Source organism: Schistocerca serialis, chromosome 6, assembly GCF_023864345.2.
Source record: "Schistocerca serialis cubense isolate TAMUIC-IGC-003099 chromosome 6, iqSchSeri2.2, whole genome shotgun sequence".
NCBI classification, from domain to species: domain Eukaryota; kingdom Metazoa; phylum Arthropoda; class Insecta; order Orthoptera; family Acrididae; genus Schistocerca; species Schistocerca serialis.
Window position 1 is genome coordinate 595,895,966 of NC_064643.1, and position 9,012 is coordinate 595,904,977.

Genomic DNA, 9,012 nt, shown 5'->3' on the forward strand with positions numbered 1-9,012 from the left:
AGGCAGAAGCGACTCTCATCGCTGAAGACGACACGTCTCCATTCGTCCCTCCATTCACGCCTGTCGCGACACCACTGGAGGCGGGCTGCACGATGTTGGGGCGTGAGCGGAAGACGGCCTAACGGTGTGCGGGACCGTAGCCCAGCTTCATGGAGACGGTTGCGAATGGTCCTCGCCGATACCCCAGGAGCAACAGTGTCTCTAATTTGCTGGGAAGTGGCGGTGCGGTCCCCTACGGCACTGCGTAGGATCCTACGGTCTTGGCGTGCATCCGTGCGTCGCTGCGGTCCGGTCCCAGGTCGACGGGCACGTGCACCTTCCGCCGACCACTGGCGACAACATCGATGTACTGTGGAGACCTCACGCCCCACGTGTTGAGCAATTCGGCGGTACGTCCACCCGGCCTCCCGCAGGCCCACTATACGCCCTCGCTCAAAGTCCGTCAACTGCACATACGGTTCACGTCCACGCTGTCGCGGCATGCTACCAGTGTTAAAGACTGCGATGGAGCTCCGTATGCCACGGCAAACTGGCTGACACTGACGGCGGCGGTGCACAAATGCTGCGCAGCTAGCGCCATTCGACGGCCAACACCGCGGTTCCTGGTGTGTCCGCTGTGCCGTGCGTGTGATCATTGCTTGTACAGCCCTCTCGCAGTGTCCGGAGCAAGTATGGTGGGTCTGACACACCGGTGTCAATGTGTTCTTTTTTCCATTTCCAGGAGTGTAGATCGTTTGTAACACTGACAGTTCTTATTATTACAATAATTACATTTAAAGACATGCCATCACCTCCCAAGTTTTTCCATGCGATATGCAGTTGTGAGACATCGCAATAAGATCTACTCGTGAAGACGGTCTGGCGATATCTAACGTGCTGCCCGTTATAGTTGCAGCAATGTTCCAACGCATCAAGACGTTTCGCTAATGACCGTAGCAGTTTTGCGCCCTAAAACCATAACACGAAAAATCAAGACTTTTTCTCCCGGTGTGTGGGAGGGGAGAAAGAGGAAGGTCTGCGATTGGACAAGAACTTGGTCGCTGATCGATTTACTTTTGAGCTGAGCCCAGTCATGTTGCATTACTGATATAATACTCAAAGCGGTGAAGTTTTAGAGCTACTACATTGTACATAGGATGGTCAACACGTATTATAGACTCTCACGATTTACTGTAAATGAATCTGCGTTTCACTATAAACATCCCATGTGACAAGTCATTAAAAATAACAAATCTTAGACAGGAATCTCTACTATAGTATTGACTAAGACGATTGTATGTTAGTTTCCGTGTAAGAAAGCAGTACGTTTATGAGAAAAGTGAGGTTCATTGTGCTAAAACAGTAAAAATTCAATAAAAAATCAAAATGGAAACAATCTCTAAAAACCTTACTGCACACACACCCGCGCACAGACACACAGACACATAATTACTAAAATTATATTTAAAAACTTTCGATACCTGGTGATATGACTGCGTTTCACTAGTTTAGTAGAATGATCTAAAATACCGACCAACTTATTACGTGAGAACAAGCGTCGGAAGGCCCAACGGTACCGACCGACCGACGCGTCATACTCAACAGATAGGCCTCATTGGGGAGGGATCGTTTCAGTTTTCGTGACTGGATCTAAAATACCGCCACAGATGAATGTCACTGGCGAATGGATGGATTTGTTCATCACTGGAGCGAAGTGGCATTTGCTGGTCAATCAACGACACACTAAAGCTTTCAACCTAGTCTCCAGAGACACACAAAATTTACTTCAAGTAAAATAAATGGCTGGTCTCCACTTAAATTCACTTCTGCATTCTCATGAAAAGATAACGAGCACAGAAAATATGGCGTATAAGAATATTTACGCCACAGCCATTACAGATTTAGTTGTCTTCTCGCCAGATTATGAAGACATTCGAAGTGTATCCTATTCGGATAGGAGTCAGGGTAATTTCAGTGTGAGAAAGTGATTGATATGTATGAGGTCGGACTTGGTCCGATGATTGGCCAGTCACACCTTTTCCGACAGTCGCATGTCTTTCTCACCTGCAGGATAATGGTACGTTGTGTCCCTTGGCTGCATGATATGCTTGCTCTTTTCCCCAGATCCCACAGGCCCCAGCTTCTCCCCCTCCATGTTATTAGCACATTATATCCACACTTCTGGCATTAGATAAGATAAAATTGATAGTCTAGCCGAAAGCTGATTAAATGGTTGCAGCAACTCTATTGAGGGCCATTAAATTTAGCACTTACCTAAAACATAGTGTGTTTATAGTACCAAGATAATTAATATACCAAGAAGTTGTGTACGGCATTAGTTAAAGAGTGCCTGGACTATGATGCTGATGAGGTTTGACGATGGAAAAGACCCTGTCAAGCTGTAGAGAATTATGCTGAATTGTCTTGTAAGAGCGGAGCCTCACTTAATAAACGTCCAAAACAAGTGACTGGTTGAAGACGACATTGTAAACCATATGGCTGCTCTACGAGTTCCCTGTTAATCGGGGTTAATATCTAATGACCAAAGGAATTGTATTCTTGAACTTCAGACTTCCAAGCCTAATGTTGTGTTCGGAGGACTCAGAGCATAGAGAAACTGGAACTGTTAGTAATAATTGTCACAGTCTCACATTCCTTTCCAGAGAAAGAACCCGCTGGAACACAGAATACAAAGATCATGGCGACGCTGTACCTCGAGTAGTTCCTCTGTAGCCCTCTGTCGTTCCAGCTTAACACTTCGTTCGTAGAATAGTGGTAGGGAACGTGAGAAGAACAGAGATGTAACTTGGCTATTACAGGCAATCAATATATACTTTCTATCGCTATCTACAGGCCCACAAATTCTTAACAAATGTAACACTTCGTAAGACCTGTAGAAATTAACAACTAGTTCTATCTTCGATTTATAAACATGCTCTATATCATAAAACTAATAATTTCTTTTCCAACAGGAGCGTCAATTTACACTTGACGCTTTTTTTGTGGAGCTGCTGCAGAAGCGGCTGCAGGAAGAAGAAGAAATCCGTGCTGCTCCGGTGAGTGTAAATTAGATCTGTATACGGCATTGTAATAGCATTTAGTTTCAACGTGAATTTTTTGTTTCATGTTCACATGATCACTCACTCACGAACGCGATAGAAGATAATGCTTTAGTTCCAGGTATTTTGCCGAGTTGTTGTTTGCATTTTGTGCACAATTCTTTGATGATCGTCCCAGCCGTCTTCCTCGGGTGCAGAGAGTTTTGCTGTTACGTGTACTCACTGCCTGCACACCAAACAGTCGGGAAACGTCACACGACGTGAAGAAGATGGCATGGTCAGTCGTTGAGATATTGTGCATACAACATAAACGACAATTCGGCATAATTCCCAGAGGAAGTTCAATAACCAGTCGCGCAGAGGAGAACTTGGAGATGAAGAGATATTAGTACTTTGTTAGTATTACTAGTTGGTCAGGCATGGACAGAGTAGTGATGTTACTTGAATATTAATATCAGTCACTGCATATATAATGTCAATAAATGTAGCTCGCAAAAGTCGTGATAAATGTAACACTTCGTAACAGTCTGACATTTTAGGAACTAGCACATTTCATATATTACTCCACATGTTGGACATCAGAAAACTAGTAAGCTCTTTTCCAACAGGTGCGTCAGTTTACGCTTGACGCGTTTTTTTGAGGAGCTACTGCAGAGACGACTGCAGTGAGAAGAAGAAAGCCACACTGCTACGGTGAGTGAAACTCCGATCTTTATAGAGAACAGTATATTTTGGTTGCTAAGTGTATTTCTCGTTTCGTGGCCACATCGTTAACTCCCTTCAAAACGATAACCTGCGTTTGCGTTATTTTTCCGACTCTACAATTGTACGTTTTCAGTGTCACTGAAATGCTGTCAGCTTAGGTAAATCGACAAGCCCACAAAACACAAAGTTCTATAGTTGATTGTAAATTTTGTTACATTGAACTGTGGGTGATTATCACGATGCTTACAATATTGTTCTTCAATAACAGTTTTGAACTGTGAGCAGCTACCTAGTCCTTTTGCGACAGTATATTTTTTCGCTCCTTCCTTAAGTTCTACTTAAACTCAAGGAGAGCTTTTCAGAAAACATGCTCCTGTGTCTCCTCCCGCATATGAAACAGTTATCAAGTTCTCAGTGCACCTTCACCTTGAGCATCCCACGCTGCCTTTACTTGGTCTTTGGTTCCGTTATTTTATACTACATCAACGTTTATTTTTCTGTCATACACTTATCCATGACACCCTCTGAAATTCAATTCAACATTTGCAGAACTTCTTGTAAGAAGCCCTACGATTTGTAACGTTCCCTGGCAAACTCACGTTATTAAAAAAAAAAAAAAAAAAAAAAAAAAAGGAGTTTATTTGTACCATATACGCCGCTCTGGGCAAGTTGTATATATCTTAATTATTGAACAAAAATATTACTGAATGTGGTGTAAAAGACATTTGTTATTCTCCTTATATTTTTTGGTTGTAATATTTCTCTGTATTTAGGATAGGAATTTTTCTGTATTTATTATGTGATTGTAAAATGTGTCAGTATTTGCGATAGCAGAGATATGTTGCCAGAAGAGAATAATATCGTCAATTTGCAAAGAAATGTTAATAGTCAGCAATACTATTTAAGCACAATGCATTATGTATTCTTTGGTCTTCTCTGTTCAGAAATCATTGCGGTAGGACACTGTGAAAGAGTTTTTTACGAATGGGTAGACTTCTTTTGTCTCTGTCTGGACTTAGCCGCCATTAGACGATGCGTTACGAATTAATGTGAGTTGTATTGTTGTTTGATCTAAATATATTAGAGTTTATCAAAAGTGTGAATTAATTATGTAAATTAGCTTGCCCACGTCATCTATAAAATTTCTTTAAGAATTTTTCAGCATTTTTTAGCGGTGTTGCTGGGCTGTGCCGCGACCAACAATAGCAAACCCGTAAATCGGGAACAGATGCATAAAAATCAATGGTGAATTAAGAAATTGTTCTTCTTTTTCAGTGATCCTGTGGCTGATAAAATTTGAATTAATTATACGTTTGTGCATTCGTAGGCGGATAGCTAATGTTAGTTAACATTGAAATTTAAACAGTTTGGTTCTTTCAAAATATCTTAAATGTGTAATGAAGTAGGTTTGATCAGTGATAAATGTCGGCTTGGCAATAATTAAAACATTTTCTGCTAATAGAGGTAATCTTGTGTTCTATGGCTAGTGCCGGGATAAAATTCAGTAAAAATATTTAACAAAAAACCCACTGCATCTGGAAAGTGTATGCCAAGGCCGAATGATTTAAAGGACTCAATTCTCAACCTAATATTCTTAACCAGTTCATATGAGTTCACGTAAATATTATTTTTTTTCTTTACATATACGTAATTCTTAAGAAAGTAAAAATTTTTTATTACCACACGAAAATAAGAGAGTGGTTCTACAACAAAGTTCGCACGAAAGAAAATTAACTTAAAAGCAAAAGATAAAATTTATTATTCTTCTTTAACGAAATTTCAAATCAATCCCATTCATTACGACGATTTCGTTAAAGATTCTGGCATAATTGCATATACCAATAGTCAGTTCTTTCGGTTGCTTTATACGTAGAACTTAACATAACGGTCAGTATAATAGACAGTACAATGGTAGAAATATCCTGATACTTATAACTACTGCTTCCATCATGATATAAAGATTTCGTAGTCCATTTCATCAGAAGGAATTATACTCAGGGAGGAGGATAGGGGCAATTAGACGTCGCTAGTGGTTTTCAGATTTAAATTTATATTACCGATACTTTGTATCCTAGGGTTGATGAGTAGGGGCGACAGGAACATCCTTCGCTGAACCTGCATCTAAGGTGCAGAATAATTTATAAAAATACTGTCATTGCACTATTTTATTGGCCCTTACCTACGAAGCGCGTTACACTTGTCCCAATAGCTATAAACTAGTAACTGTGCTTCGTGTCTATTTTGCAGTCTGAACAATATAGATTCAGAAATCGACCGTATATATATGCTTCGGTCCTACGATAATTTAGCAGTTTTCTTTACATATTAAGTCGTATCAACCCACCATAATGTGATCACGTTTTTAATTATGAAATTTAAATTTGTCGGCAGGTCACTGCAGCGGCCTCCCCGCCAACCATGAGGCTCCATACTCCACACCATGCAGCTCTTCTTAGTCACCAAATCCTACGCTGCATGTTGCGGGCGTCGCCATCAACTCGGCGTCTGCAGAAGGCCGTCTGGCTGCTAAACTGTTCGACGGGGACACCGCGACTACTAACACCTCAAACCACAGCTGCCGATTCAATAAAACTTCGGCTTAATGGGATAACATGGTCTCGTTATTTATTTTAGTTCTACTGAGGTGGCATTGCGGTAACACACGGACCTCGCATTTAGTCTGACAGTGGTAGAAGTCCCTATTCGTTCTGTAATTTTTCCTCCTATCTACCTAATTCTGTAGCTCTCAATTCGTTCGAGCAATCAATCATTCATGATAGGAAACACAGTCATAGCTCAGTCACTCAAAATGATTCTGAAATTTTACTTGTTAGAATGAAATCAGGCGATGATTCTTCTTCTCTGCAGGCTCGTGCTTTGCGGCAGTCTGCTAATCTGTACAAATAAAATGCCTCGTAATTTTGGGAGCGTTGTATAATCAGTCGGGAAACCTCATATCAAGCGGATATTTGGCTTCGATGAAGTTTAACCTTCCGAAGAAGTAATGGAGCTCTTGGATTATTAAATGCAGGTTCGTATCCAGTCTTTCGGAAGTTCCCTTCTGATTAACAACTACGCAATATATCGATAAATATCATTAATTCTCAAATTTCAAATACACACGTTTTATTTGAAGGAGCAATCTATATATATTTCCTTTTAATCGTACAGTTCGTATCAGTTATCTTCTGTGATAAATCTCAATAATCGGATTACAGTTCTTCCAAACCAAGCTCAGGCTAATCGGCACGAAGACAATCTCGGAAGCTCCCTCTCCTTTTTTTTTTTTTTTTTTTTCTAACAACCACCAGAGAGAGTACTACAAAGATTACTTATGCGCTCATGGCATAGCTATTGTATGAACTACTTTTCGCATGGATTCTGCGAGTATGAAGATAGAAAATTAGTAAACGTCATTCAAGGCTAGAATTGTATCTGAATAATTCATCGAATATAAAGAGATATTACAGTTCATAAACATCTAGGGTTTCGGTGGTCTCTCTAAATAGATTAAGGTAACAGCAAGTAGGGTTTCTTCGTAATAAGACTCGTACTGTTTTCTCCCCAATGTCAGCTCCGTCGGTCACTACCTCTCCTTCGATGGAAGTTATGCCCGAATAATTCTTACATCTTTTTTATTTGAGTAAGAAATTCATTTGAGCTATGGCTCTGAGCACTATGGGACTTAACATCTGTGGTCATCAGTCCCCTAGAACTTAGAACTACTTAAACCTAACTAACCTAAGGACGTCACACACATCCATGCCCGAGGCAGGATTCGAACCTGCGACCGTAGCAGCCGCGCGGTTCCGGACTGCGCACCTAGAACCGCTAGACCACCGCGGCCGGCAGTTGAGCTATATTTAAAAAACTATTGTGCTATTGGTACACCAATGCAAGCATTTAGAGCCCATAGAACTAGCCTTTCAAAATTTACTAAGCAAGTTCAACCGCAAAATCATTGACACTAATGATAATACTTAAACGAGTAGCGTGGCTAAAAGATCTCTGCATCAACTAAATGGTAATCAACATCTGACTCGTCAGTATACAGTATTTATGGCACTTGGTTAGTTTTTATTCATTAATGACTACCTTTACTCGTACCTGCAAAACTATATTGGTGCGAAATACAAGGTGCGTTGACACACTTAGCAACTGGTCATAACAGAAGCATGACGAGTGTCTTTGATAGTAGGAAACATAAGCTACAGCACTTTTAGTGTAATTAAACTGTTGCTACACTTCATTGTACTCCGTTGTGCGAATAATAATTGGTTAGCATATCGATGCAACCATAAGTAAACAAAGCAATTCATGCTACGAGCCGGCCGCTGTGACCGAGCGGTTCTAGGCGCTTCAGTCCGGAACCGCGCTGCTGCTTGGGTTGCAGGTTCGAATCCTGCCTCGGACATGGCTGTGTGTGACTTCCTTGGGTTAGTTAAGTTTAAGTAGTTCTGAGTCTAGGGGACTGATGACCTCAGTCCGATAGTGCTTGGAGCCATTTGAACCATTTGATGCTACGAATGTAAGCTCAGCTTTAAGATCTATGCACAACTCACAGAGCATGCGTGACCATTACTGCTTACATTGCGGACGTCGCTTCTTATAACGTACAGTTTCTCCTATGATTTTTAATATTTTAACTTTGACTTTGAGCTCTGCAGTAATGGCAGTGAGGAAAATTCTGTAGCAGGAGAGTAATTTTTACTTCTTTCTTTATTTCCTCAAAAGTAATGAGTCTTTTGGAAGGTTTATGGGGAATATCATATATTTATCTAACACAACACTCTCTTTCAAGGAAAAAGTTTCTGTTTCCTTTACAACAAATTGCTTATTTAGACGTCTTGCTCTCGAGTGTCAGTCTTTCGAATGTAGCGAACTGATCTTTGCCACCATAATTTAACAGCTGGATTTAAATTTGTGGCAAAAACTGTGAGCTGCTTGCCCCTTACGGCACCACAGCATATCGCTCCAACATTTCAACCGTTAAATTTACCTCAATTGTCAGATAATTGGCCACTCGCGACATAACAATGCATTACATCTTTACTAAACTGATTTGTAGCTGTTAATGGCTGTAAAGTAATCTGGACAAAGCCCTCGAGCTGACAGGGATATCGCTGTGAGAGTCCCTAGTGGCTCGTGAATTACTGTGATAAGCGAGAGCCCTCTATACCACCGATCTACTTTGATTAATGACGTTATCAGAAGCCCCAAAAAGCAACACAAATTTTGTTTACAAATCTTGATCAGGACGTCGTAAATA

The 9,012-nt window shown here is 40.8% G+C and overlaps 1 long non-coding RNA gene across 1 annotated transcript in view; it reads left to right on the top strand.

Moving 5' to 3' along the window:
- Positions 1 to 6,318, top strand: part of LOC126484301 (uncharacterized) — a 51,048-nt gene extending 44,730 nt beyond the window's left edge. Inside the window, exons 2-4 of the long non-coding RNA XR_007587835.1 lie at positions 2,952 to 3,035; positions 3,647 to 3,731; positions 6,135 to 6,318. This is a non-coding gene — a long non-coding RNA (uncharacterized LOC126484301). The remainder of the gene's footprint in view (positions 1 to 2,951; positions 3,036 to 3,646; positions 3,732 to 6,134) is intronic.
- The last annotated feature ends 2,694 nt before the right edge of the window (positions 6,319 to 9,012 follow it).